This window comes from Crocodylus siamensis, chromosome 1 (genome assembly GCF_052110815.1).
Source record: "Crocodylus siamensis isolate JL-2025a chromosome 1, ASM5211081v1, whole genome shotgun sequence".
NCBI lineage: Eukaryota > Metazoa > Chordata > Crocodylia > Crocodylidae > Crocodylus > Crocodylus siamensis.
Window position 1 is genome coordinate 55,111,329 of NC_143395.1, and position 12,739 is coordinate 55,124,067.

Sequence of the window (12,739 nt, forward strand, 5' to 3'; positions counted from 1 at the left end):
CTGAAACCGACCAAGGGAATAGTTAAAGTGAATTAGACATCTGCTTTTAGTGCTATTTTGTGCAGCAGGGATATATTTGGTAGCCATGTTGGTATCATCTCTGAACCAAGAGTTTTAGAATTTTGCACTGCATGCACTCACATTTTACCCTATGCAGAGCATAGTTTTCCTGTGATCATGCCAAGGCCAGATTATGTCACATCACAGCAGATATGGAAGGGACCTTTATCACCTCGATACAGACCCTGTTCCTCTTGGTTTGCAGCCTTTGTTGCAGCAATCCTCCTAATGCAAGACTCATGTAGGGCTCTCTGCATCTGTGAGGATCTGCACAGGGAAGTAGGGTAATGATTAATCAGATGACATACTCATAAATAGAGATTCTCAAGAAAAGGCATTAATAGTTTGGGAGGGACACTGCAAAGGGACCCTTGCAGAGTTTTCTACGCCCTGCTCTTCATCCAAGGTTTTACTGGGGTAAAGGGGTGACAAGAATATGTTCTCTTGTTCCTCTTCCTCTTCCCCCCATCTCTCTCTCCAATATATATATATATGCATGCATATGTGCTACTTCAGATTATGTGAAACAAATATCACATTAAACTGCTAGGGGTAAGACTCTTGGTTTTTACCCTTAAACTGTAATTGATTTTTTTAGGAAACCTACTTCTGCTTCTTGTCTTTATATTCAACTTCTTGGTAGCTATAAGCACATTTAAAAAATGAGAACTGAAAGCAGGTTCTTTTGCCTTTAGTTTTTTCCCTCATCTCTGTCCAGCACTAAAGATTCACAGTGTAGTCTATTGTGTCTCATTTTCCAATCTGTCACATGTGAGTGACATAATACAGTAATACATGTCAAAATGTAGAGCAGCTTTTTATCTTCCTCAGAATGCATTCATTGCTTTTAGAAACAAGCAGATCTGCTACAAATCTGCTAAGACATTGGATTTTCTTAATTAAAGGTTTAGTATTAGGTGATTTGTGATTCAGGACAAGAAGACATGTAAGGCAATTCTGAAATGTATCTGTCGATGTGGGTTAGTGAGATAAATTGATTAATCAATTGGGTTGCATGTCATCAGCATAAATGTAAAAAAAATCAATTCATCCTCACTAATAATATTACCCAATAATAATACACCATGTCTAGAGAGGAGACCATCCTATAACTAGCCATCCAAATGAAAAAATAGTCAAGGGTCTTGAAACAAGATTTGTGGTTAGCAGCTAAGAATAGCAAGGTTAATTACAGAAGAGAGAGAAGAAAGCAAACCATCAGCCTCACCAAGCAGAAGTTGCTGCAGTTCTAAAATAATTAGTAACAAGGACTTACCATAAAGCTGTCGCAGTGCTACCACCTTGAAGGCTTGAAAACAATTTATCTCCTGGAAACAGTGTTCCTAACGTAGATTGAGAAGGCAATATTAATGAGGGAAAGAGTCAGGAAATAACAACATACTTAAAGCTAAGCAGAGCAAAATCAATGGCAAGAGGCAATCAAAAACAGATAAGTAATTTATTAAGCAATGATAGATTTAGGTAAGCCAGCACAAGCAGTCAGTCCTCATTTTGATATATGGTGTAAAGAAAAATTAGCAGTTTTATAAACTTAGCTGCTTTCTGTGCCCTTTAAGTGATTTAAAAAAAATTCAAATGTTCAATAAATGTGCCTGCTCTTCCCATTCCTGGACTTCATTGGAAATATATGTTTTTTCAAAGCTCTATTAAATCTCTCCTGGGGAAGACAATATTGAAATTAAATTGCTATAAAGGAATCTCTCTGAATTACACTACCATTGATATTATTTACTTATTCAGTGCCCCATGAATGCTGAGCTCTATAAACTCCTTCCTGAATAGTTTATTCTTCAAGGAGACTGCAGCCTAAATCAGACACAGATCAGACACTATCCAAACTCAAAATGATAGAAATATAGTTTCATTTAAGTACATTCCCTCTTTTGTAGGTTATCACTGAAAGGCCAACTTTAGGATTCATATATTCTATTCATACAGTGATCTCATATCCTTCTTAGGGAATACAAATTATACCTTCCTGATACACATTAATCTCTTTCCAGAGATTAATAAAGAAGGCTTTATAATGTTTCCCTTTCTCCTCTCATTTTATTGCTATTCATGTTTATTTCTGATAACCAAACATGGACTTCTCTAATATGATTGTATAGCCTTCTTCCCTCTACCAGGAATTTCGGGCCTCTGGAAGGACTAGGTGTTTTTTTTCATATTCCATTAAGCCCTTTCATAAAAAGTTCTACAACCTTCCCCATCTCCATGGGAGACATCTTTAGGGACATGTCCAGTAGTCCACCTAGGCTAGGGACAGACATATAAAAAGCCTGAGCCTGAATTGATTCAATCTTTGCAAGTTACTCTAACCTACAATGCTTGAACAAATTTGGAAGTGGATAGACATTCCCTTTTCATTCCAGAAGTGCAGGCACATGACCAGCAGGGAGTTAATAACACAGTGTTTACTACTCCTACCTCAGTGCTTATCAGCCCATTAAGAAAACCAAAGCTTCTCTCATTAGTTCAAGCTCTTCTTAAACAACTTTTTCCAAGGAAGGAACGGAGGGACATTACCAGTTACCTGCTAATTAACTCCAAAAAGACCTAAGCTGACACTGTGCACTCTGCCTTTGTCCCATCTCCCACAGCATGGACCATAGCCAGCATGTAGTATGCTAGCTAATGCTGACAGGTATCTGTGTAAGGCAAAGGGGAGTGGGCAATCCCTGCTTCAGCAAGGAGTGGTGAGGGAGAGTGGGGGAACAGGAGGAAGACCCTGCTGGTGCATGCAGTCTCTGCCGGAGCTGAAGCCAGGGAGCAGAGGGGAGGGGCCAGCCCAGCTCTCCGGTGTAGAGAGCCCCGCCCAGCCCAGAGAACATTGCAGGATGCTGGGGGACTCTGGTTTAACTTAAACCAGGAAGGGGTCTGGGACAGACATTGCATAAACCAGTTTGACCCGAATCAGTTAAGTCTGATATTACATTCAACCAGGTTTATCTCAAACTGGTTTCAGCTATTTTCAAGCTGGTTTATGTGCAGTGATCATCTGCTAAATCTACTAGATTTTTAAGCCAGTTTCTGATCACTTAAACCAGATTCTGTATAATGCCTGTCCCTAGCCCTAGATAAAAATTGTTCTGTTTTGAATCCCAGCAGTCTTCGTGACTGATCCTGTTGTTCCATTTTAAGAAACATGCAATTCTATGTTTTTCCCCCAAGCAGGTCCAAATTACATCCTTCCTTCCCACTGTTCCATCTAGACGGGATCTGGTATATTCATGGATATTTCAGCATGAAGACTGTACTCAAAAAGAGCAGAATCAGGGCTTAGCAGAGAAATGATAAAATATTAATGCTTAGGGGATGCCTGTTCCAAGTTAGAATATATTTAAGATCAGGGCATGAAACTTGTGTTCATAGCCATCTGTAATGTAACTAACATAGACTCAATGCTGTCCAAATAATAATGGCCCTGTTCTTACCCAAGTGATTGTGTAGAGAAGGAAAAAATATGACCTCAGTCTGTATGCATCAGGCCAACAACAGATTGTCCTAGCCTCTTTGCCATGGCTCTTTAAGAAGGCATATGGGTAACTGAGCAGAGCACAGCAAGGAAGACCCAGGAAGTGCTGTTTTCCTCTGAAATTTCTTTGCAGAAATCATCAGCACATGAGCTAATTTTGTTTAATAATTACTTTTAGTTCTTTTCTGTCTCATACCATTCTAACCCTTCCTCACATTCTTTGGCCCTTACTTCATTTACAAACTAATAAGCAGTTAGTGTGTGTGTGTGTGTGTGTGTGTGTGTGTGTGTGTGACTAATTTTCTAGTCATGCTAAAAGAATTATTGTGATACAGGCCAGGCTGGCTCATCACAATCTTTCATGCTATCATTACTACAGGACATTCATCTTCCTGATTCAACCTATCAGAAGGAAAGAACACAAGAGAGTAGATTGACTCTTTTTGGGTGCATCTACCTGTGCAGTTAATGTACATGTTGAATGTGTACCTGGGAGCAAATAACTCTAGGATATATTGCTCCAGAGTTTATTCATGTGACCCTGGTTGGAGCAGCCCCAGCCGGGAGCAGCCCAGGACTTCTCCAACTGGACTCAGTGTGCTGCAGAGGGGCTAGCTAGGGAATAATAGTGCTTCAGTGCATGGCTAGCCAGCAGGCATCCCCCACACTGAAATACCCTGTGCCCCAGCCAACTTGGCAGCACCTACACCTGTGCTGCTATGCACAAAAAAAAACTCCAGAGGAAGCTAGTACTTGTGTTTACAAATATTAGGCTGCTCTGGAGTTTAATGGTTTTGTGTTCCCTAATAAGGACACACTTATAGATGCAGAGACATTTACTGTGGAACTAATTAGACAGCTGTGCAGTAAATATCTCGTGTAGATGTGCCTTTTGTGTATACATGCCCACCTTATTGTAGAATATTCCTCCTGTGTGAAAACTACTGAGCTTTCATCACTATCATCATGGTAGGAAGACTAATGAAAAAGGGAGTTTTGCGGTTTTCCCCTAGCACACTAACACAGGCTCAGTCTGATTTCTTTTATTAGATTTCCACAGTCTCAGACCTGCTGTTAAGCATTTCCTGCCTCCAGCTTTTGCAAGTACACCCTGGAGGTGAAGTCATCATGTTGCTCCTACATAACCTACTAGAAAGAACAGAGAAATCAGGGACTGTCTTGGTGATAACCCATTTCCAATTTGTTGAGATTTTGAAGCGTCAAGCCAGAATCTTGAACTGTACTATAAATCCTATAAGGAATCTGTAATTCATAGAGTTGTAGTCTGATCTGACTCTGCCCAGCACCTGGACTGCTGTTGTTATAGGAGTTGTAGTTTCCATATGGCTGCACCACAAACCTCACCTAGAGCAAGATGAAGTAACTTCACATAATGATATAAATGCCACACTGTTTCCTATCTCATTTTTTTCCTTTGCATTGTAAAGAAAAGAAAAAAGAATCTATCCAAGGTTGTTCCTTTTCTGCATTCATTTTTCTCTGAAGTCTGGCAATATTGTTTGCTCTGATTCTAGTGCTACAGTCGAAGGATTGGTTTTGGAAGAAAGCATGGTTGAACTAAAAGAAAAAAAAAGGGACTACCTTGTTCAAAGAAATGATGATAAATTAAACATCTGTGCATCTTGTTCAGGTTCAGACCAGATGAATGGTGACTAACACTGCCAAATGTCTCTTGAATAACCTATGTGAAATTAGTTTATGAACTTAGATCAGTTGCTAGCTGGCACCATATCTGGTTAATGTAACGGAGGATAGAGTACAGTTGTGCCCCTTTTCCTAAAAGCAGAGGTAAAGCTTCCTCACTTCTCCTCTGATTAACTAAACATTTCCTGACTCCTAGGGATAGTATAATGTTAACTCTATTCCTGAGTTAGTCTTTTACTGACAAATTAGAAAGGATAAGCTTTCTCTCCAACTATGTAAAAGACACTGTTTCCATGACTAGCGGGAAGATTTCATTATTGAAAGTTATAATAGTAACTTTCAATAACAATTATTTATAATTTTTTTAAAAGTGGATTCATATGAGAGAGAGTTACTGTTGAAAAATGCATAAAAGTTATTTAAACATAAGCAGTAAGTAAACCTAGTGGAAAGGCTAGTGGTGATCACAGTAATTTGTGTACTTGTCCTTTTGCAGATTAAAGTCAGTCATGCACCTCTTAAAATCTGCTTTCTGGAAAACGATCTGTCTCATACTGTCTATAGCCCAGACTGTATAAGACAAAAAGCAACTCCTATAAGGTGACATTGCAAATCCCACTAAAAGAAGCTGATGGTACTCAGCCTGCATAGTTTCAGCCCATTTGAGAAAATGTTGGCTTTGTGTTTATTACATTGCTTACTCTTGTTATTATTTTAAGGCCCCTTTATGGAGCTCTTTAGGTCTTTGTTTAGAGTGGCACTTCTCTATGAGAAATCATGAAATATATGTAGTTTGCATCAAGTTTTGAAAGAAGTGGGCATTATTTTTTCCACACTGACAAAAGATTATTTGGAGCTTAATCATACTGTACTGAACAATTTGATCAATACAGTATTTTAATTTTATGTCATGGCAGATATCCATGCAATGAAATTTCATTGCTACTGCTTTACTGTATTGTAATCAATAATAGAGATGAAGTTGTTACAGTGGAGGTGGAACAAGGTGGGGAGGAATAGTGCCTGAGACCAATAGCCTGGACAGGAAGACAGAGTGTTTTCATATGGTAGGCTTATAATCATCACAGTCAGACTAAGTGGAAGGCAACTGTAGGCTTTGTTGTTGAACTTCTTTCTAGGCATCTTTCTGATTGCTGTGAAAAATGCCTAAAATTGTAGCAATTTCTCTGTTAGTAAATAAAATCAGATTTGACAATAGAGCAAATAGATGACCCCATTTAAAATATAAGAGGGGAGCTTCTGATGTGATGATAACACTTTTTCAAAGAGAAAAATCATTTTATTTGAAACACAAAAGATACATCCAGTTTAGTTTTCACTCACATTGTGAAGAATGATGCTCAGCAATATTCTCTTCCCACCCAATGTTGTTTTTTCCTAGTAATTTTCAGTCCTGTACTATTTCTTCCAGAAGAAAAAATCATCTTGTTCTGGATGCAAATATAGGCTTTTGATCCTCCTTCACAAAATGATTTTTTCCTCACATCTTATTATCTCAGTCACATCAATATCCATTCTATGACCTGCTTTCATTATGTCATTTCTTCAAGAGAGTTCCTTCAATTATTTGGATTTGTCAGTGCCCAGATATTTCAGTCCTTTTCTCTCAGAGCTTCCTAAGGAAACTCCCTCTGAACTCTCCTTTAAACTACTCTGCTTTTTTTGACATAGTGGCAATGATTGCTGATTCATTGCCCTAGCTCTTAATTCAGCTACCCCTTCATTATCAATGCTGGCTTACTGCCCCCAGCCACTCAACCCCCACAATGAACTTTTAAACAAAAAAGATTCAGAACCCTAGGAACACTCATTAGAACTGGTTACTCATAACTCGAATTTGTTGTTGCCTATTGGATCCCACACTATACTCCAGTCATACATAGCTTTGAAAATGTGAATACAACAAAATCTTTCTACCCATGAATATTTAGAATGAATATTACAGCCTGATGTCTCTATGAAATTAATTTAAACTAACATATAGAGCACATTCAATATGCAGTTGTCAAACAGCTATTGTTTTGTTATTAATTATGTGCCTTCATCATTAAATGTCTTCAAGCCTGCTAAGGGCAGCAGGTATCATGTATGTTCCAAGTTCAACAAAACAACGCCTTTTTAAATTCTTTAATATCTAATCCTACCCTGCAAAACAACATGTAAATAGCGTTAATGAATTTCATGTTTCTTATATATTAATAGTTTTGTAGCTTAACTTGTTCAGTTTAAGTAAAAGTTATTTCTAACTACCAGCCTTATAAGCTTGTCCTGAGAGTCAATTCTTTCCTTTCTCATGAATCATAAATAGCAATAAAGAGTCTACAGGTCAAATTGTGCCTTCATTTAATGAATAAAAAAACCCCATCCCACCAGGCTGCAAAGTAGCAGCGCAGGGAATGCCTGCATGTGCTGTGTATCGTGCCACAGATGGGTCTGTGGTGCCACATACCACACATCCAGATTCACTGGATACAGCCTCTATGGACAAATCTGGATTGTTGTATGTGTCTCTATAGCAAGGATGACCAACTTGTGATGCAAGTGCCGCAAGTGGCAGGAGCAGCCTCTGTGTGTTGTATGCAGCAGATCGGGGATGGGACAGGCAAGACAGCAGCAGGTAGGACAGGAAGCAGAAGACAGAGCAAACAGCACAGGGAAAAAAGTAGAAAAGAGAACAGGAGTTGGGTCAAGGAGCACAAAGTAGGGAATGGAAAGTAGAGCAACAGATAAGTCAGGAATGGGATTGGAGTGGCACTCAGGGAGGGTGCTAGACTAATTTGTAGCATGCCCGCAAAAAGGTATTTGAGGCATGCCTCCCACAGCATCAACGTCTGTGATGCCAAATGATATACAGTCAGATTTGTCATATACAGATATCATGGCACATATTACTAAAATCAAATCAATTTAGATTACAGCCTTAAAAATCAGTTGCAGTACTTCTAAAAATCTAATCTAATTTCTAAAAGTATAAAAACTGATCTGTAAAATGTTGGAAAAGGAGATTTTTGTAGCTGTTTTAAAATGTAAATAGCATTGTATTTCAGGAAAATTAACACCATGCCATACTCCTTAGAAGTATGACCTACAGGATGCATTAATGCGACACAGTAAACTCCGGAGTGGTTTGTGCTGGAGCCATCTGCTCCTGGGCACAGCATCTACACATGCACCCAGGATAGCAACAGTTTGAGCTGGAGTGGAGGAGGCCCCTGGCTGGATTGGCTGACCAAGTGCAATTTATGGCCCCAGTCACCATATACACATGCATTTCAGCATGGTAAAGTACTCCACTGTAAGATAGCACTGTCCCTGACTACTATCCTATGGTGGAGTTAATTAGTTTACTGCACCCCAATACTGGCACATATGTAAAACTGTGATGTTTTACTGCAGAGCTAATTAGTCTACTCCTCAGTAAAGTGCATGTGTAGATATACCCACAGCCTTCCAAAAATTCTGCAGTTCATTGTTCTCAAGAGCTTAAGATAGTGAAAGTGTAAAAAAAAATACATCCTTCTTTACGTTTTCATACTTTAACTTCTTACAGAGGTACTTTTGCATCTTCTACCACCCCCAAAAAAATCCTGAGACAAACTTTTACATAAATTCCACCCAGACTCTGAAAGATTATTAATAGTTCAGTGAAATATTACTCCAGAATTTATAATGGTATCTGTCCAACACTTATTTGTTTTTTGAATAACAATAGTGTCCAAAGATCCTAACCAAGTGAGACTGTAGCATAGTTGAGTTTAGTTTGGATAAAACAATAGGGCAAAGAAAGTATTATAATTCTGATGTTAGATGACAGACTGAAAAATTTGTCCAAGTCTCTCAGTTGCCTAAAAAGTATATGGAAGAGCTGGGAATTGGACCCAGGGCTCTGGAATCCCACTCCAGTCCCTTAAACACAAAACAATACTTCACTTTTTGGTAATTTGTCTTTGCCATGATCGGGCTTCTTGGGAATAAAATTTCTACCCATTTTATTTTTTTCACGAGGCCTTATCCTGACAGACAAATCTAAATGAGGATTGAAAGTAAATTTTCTAATTTCAAAGGAGGTATGATCATTTTTATGGGTTTCTGTGGAACTTTTCATTTCTGCTGCATCACATTTCCAATCAATTAAATGGATCCTGATTCCTATTAAGACTGCAGGTTCTGTTGGTGCTGGATTTAGGACCCAGATGCTTTGTTCTGAAGGGACCCAAAACCTTCAGACTAACCGTAACCTTTCCATTCGATAGTAGGCAAATGTATTCATACACAGTGATAACAGAAAAAAAACAAACAAGCAATTCTGTAGCTACCAATCCTAGGGGTGGCATCATATTCAAGATACATCTGGCCAGGATGCGAGTGTCACTCTGAGGTTCTCTCTTGAATGTCAGAAGTCAGTACCCTGGAAGTCGGAGGCTAAAGCCAACCCCCCACCCAGTGGGGTGGATGAGACAGGCTGCTGGTATGCCCTCTGTCCATGATGCCTCGGGTTTCCTCTCGAGGGGGGCCCTTTTGGGGACAGTCGCCTTTTGTTGCTGTAAAGTCTCTGTTTTTGTGTTCTTTTTTCCTCCTGATGACTCTTCATCCATGAGCATCACTGGTCTTTCTGTGGTTGTCATACTATCCATATTCTGCCCTGTTAGCTTATTCCTTTGTTTCACAGGCCCATCACATGCACAAATCCTAATTTGGGCTTTCCCAGTCTTCTCCTAATTTGCTCTGTTCTCCCGAAACTGGAACTCTCAGGCCCCCCACTCTTGGGCCTTGTAAGCTGGTGCCACCCTATCTCATGTTATGGAACAGTGTGGTACAGGCCTTCAATTTCCCAGGCTATGTGTCTATCCATTGGCCTTGTTGCTTGCCTGGGTTAGACATCCTGTCTGCCTTGAAGGCTGTGTAAAACTGTGAGAGAACCAGGCCTTTAGAAACCATTTAACCCTTGCCATCACCCTAGACCATTATTCTAATGCATATATATTTTATTTACAAGCAAATTCCCCAAAACAAACCTCTAAATGTCATTTTCTAGCCATTAGTTCTGTTCATTCTGCAGCCACTTTGGCTCTTAGGCTGTTTTAGACCCTTCTTGTTTGTTACATTCTAAACCACTGTTACTTTATTAGTAGTAGCAGTAATAGTAGTAGAAGTAGTAATGGTGTATATAATAGCTCTGAAATCAGGAAAGGTGTAATGCTACCATGGATCTAACTTTTTTGGATATTAATAATAGTGGGTAAGTTTCAGATGGTATTAAAAATCATTGCAATCAAAAAAACAAATGTATAGGACAGCAGTTTTCAATCTTTTTTTTATTTGTGGATCCCTAAAAAAGTTTGAATGGATGTGCAGACCCCTTTGGAGATTTCAAATGGAGGTACAAACTACCCCTTTGAATTGTAAATGTGAGTATTTACATACCTTTGATTGATCATAGTTATTTTTCATGGACCGCTTATACATAGTCTGCAGAGCCCCAGGGGTCTATGGACCACAGGTTAAAAACCACTGTCCTAGAATCTGTTGCTTTGGATTTTCATTACTGATTATTTACATTTACAAGCTGGACGGCAGTAATCTCTCTGTGATGCTATCACAAATAGGAAAAGGCAGAATAATCTGATAGCTGAGAAGGGCTCCTGCTTTAAAGGTAAATTATCCATTAAAAAATAAGTTACTTGGGGTTTCAAGCTAACTATGTTTCAAAAGATTGCTTGAGGCTCCTAAAGGTATAGACTCTGCCTTAGGAAAAGGACTCTTTTCTCCTTGCCTGGGCCCATCTACATGAAATGTTTACAGTTAGCTCCACCATAAAGTCTCCCCATCTATATGTGCAGACCTATTAGGTCATAGTAAACTAATAAATGGTGTTATTTACTGTATAGCAATGCATGTGTATATAGGGCTGGCTGGTGCAAAAGGGTGTTTCAGTGCAGGGGCTGCCTGCTGGCTAGACTGCACTGAAGCACCCTTGTACCCCAGTCAGCCCCTCCACAGCACATTATGTTGCATGTGACCAGCCCCAGGCTGGGAGGCTGACTCCCCAAGGCCTCTCCCTGCCAGGGCTGCTCCAAACCAGCTAAACATGCTGCACTGTAAACACTACACCTGGAAACAATAAACTCCAGCATGATATACACCAGAGTTTATTGCTTTGCATTAATTGCACATGAAAAATCACTCCTTAGAATTAAAGTAGGAACTGATTACTATCCTTGGGGTTAGAAAGGCATTTGCTCCCCTTACTTCCAGATGGCCTGCGAGGGTTGTGTATATGGCAAGAGGAGCTGCTGCCTGCATCTCATCAGTACAGGAAGTTGGTAGTTGGATTAGACTGGAAAATTCATCCTGTCACAACTTGCCAGGCATGCAGGCATTCACTGCTGGAGGTCTTGTTTCCTGATGAGTCAGACTAGCATCTCCTAAAACAGGTGCAATTGGAAATTGCTGTTTGTAATGTCTGACACAGCATGGACACAATACTGTTTTTTCCACCATCTTAAACTTCATCCAACAGGAAGGCTGTGGAATCCCAGCAGTGGTGCTGGAACCAAGTTAATGCCTGTTCCTCAGAGAGTCTGAAGGCACCATTTACCAGGCAGAATAGGATATGTCTTTACCTATCAAAATAATAAAATATCCCATACACTGTCCAGAAACATGAAAAATGTTAACTGCAGAGTTCTGACCTAAAAGTTCAGCCTGAGACATTGCTAGTCATGCACATCTCTTCAAAGATAACTATTTTTCCCCGGTTTCAAGTTTTGTTGGCAACTTGATAGAAATCATGATGAAAATATTAGCTTTTCTTGAAAACACTTGGGTCCATATTTATGTCATAATATTTGCATCAGGGCTAGGTACAGACAGTCAAAAAGCCTGAGGCTGAAACGATTCAGTCTGTGCAAGTTAGTCTAACCTGCACAGATTAAATTGAAACAGAAGTGAACAGACATTTACCTTTGGTTCAGGAAATGCAGCCACGTGCCTGCAGTGCCTCAGACCACAAGCCAGGGGGCACTATAGCACAGCTCTCTGTCTGTGTGTTCATTTCTCTTCCTGATGCCCCTAAGGTTTCTGGGATTTGCAATCCAGAATCATAGCAGCAGGACTCTGCAGGATTGCTTATCACTTCCTCTTCCTGCTTCCAGGTGCCTCTGGGATTTGTAGTCCACAGTTGCAGCCAGCAGTAGGTTTGGGTGGAGGGAAGGGTGTTTAACCCACCTCCCTGGCCCCAGACGGGTTTTGCCTTGAAGGGCAAACTGCAGACTGGGCTTGCCCCTCTTCTCCCCACACCTGTCAGCAAGCCCTCACTGCTCCAGCTAGAGAGCAGAGGGGAGGAGCCAGTCCTGCTCTCTGGAGCAGACACCACAGCTCAGTACAGCCCCAGGGCTGGAAAGCATGCTGAGATGCTGGGGGCTGTGATTTAACTTGAACCATGAAGGAGTCTGGGTCAGAAGTTTCATAAACTGTTTTGGCCCAAATCAATTT

General features: G+C 40.1%; 1 protein-coding gene across 3 annotated transcripts in view; it reads left to right on the forward strand.

Annotated features, from left to right (window-relative positions):
* ADGRB3 (adhesion G protein-coupled receptor B3) overlaps positions 1-12,739 on the forward strand; it is a 706,322-nt gene that overhangs the window by 625,353 nt on the left and 68,230 nt on the right. The gene's annotated exons all lie outside the window — the stretch shown is intronic.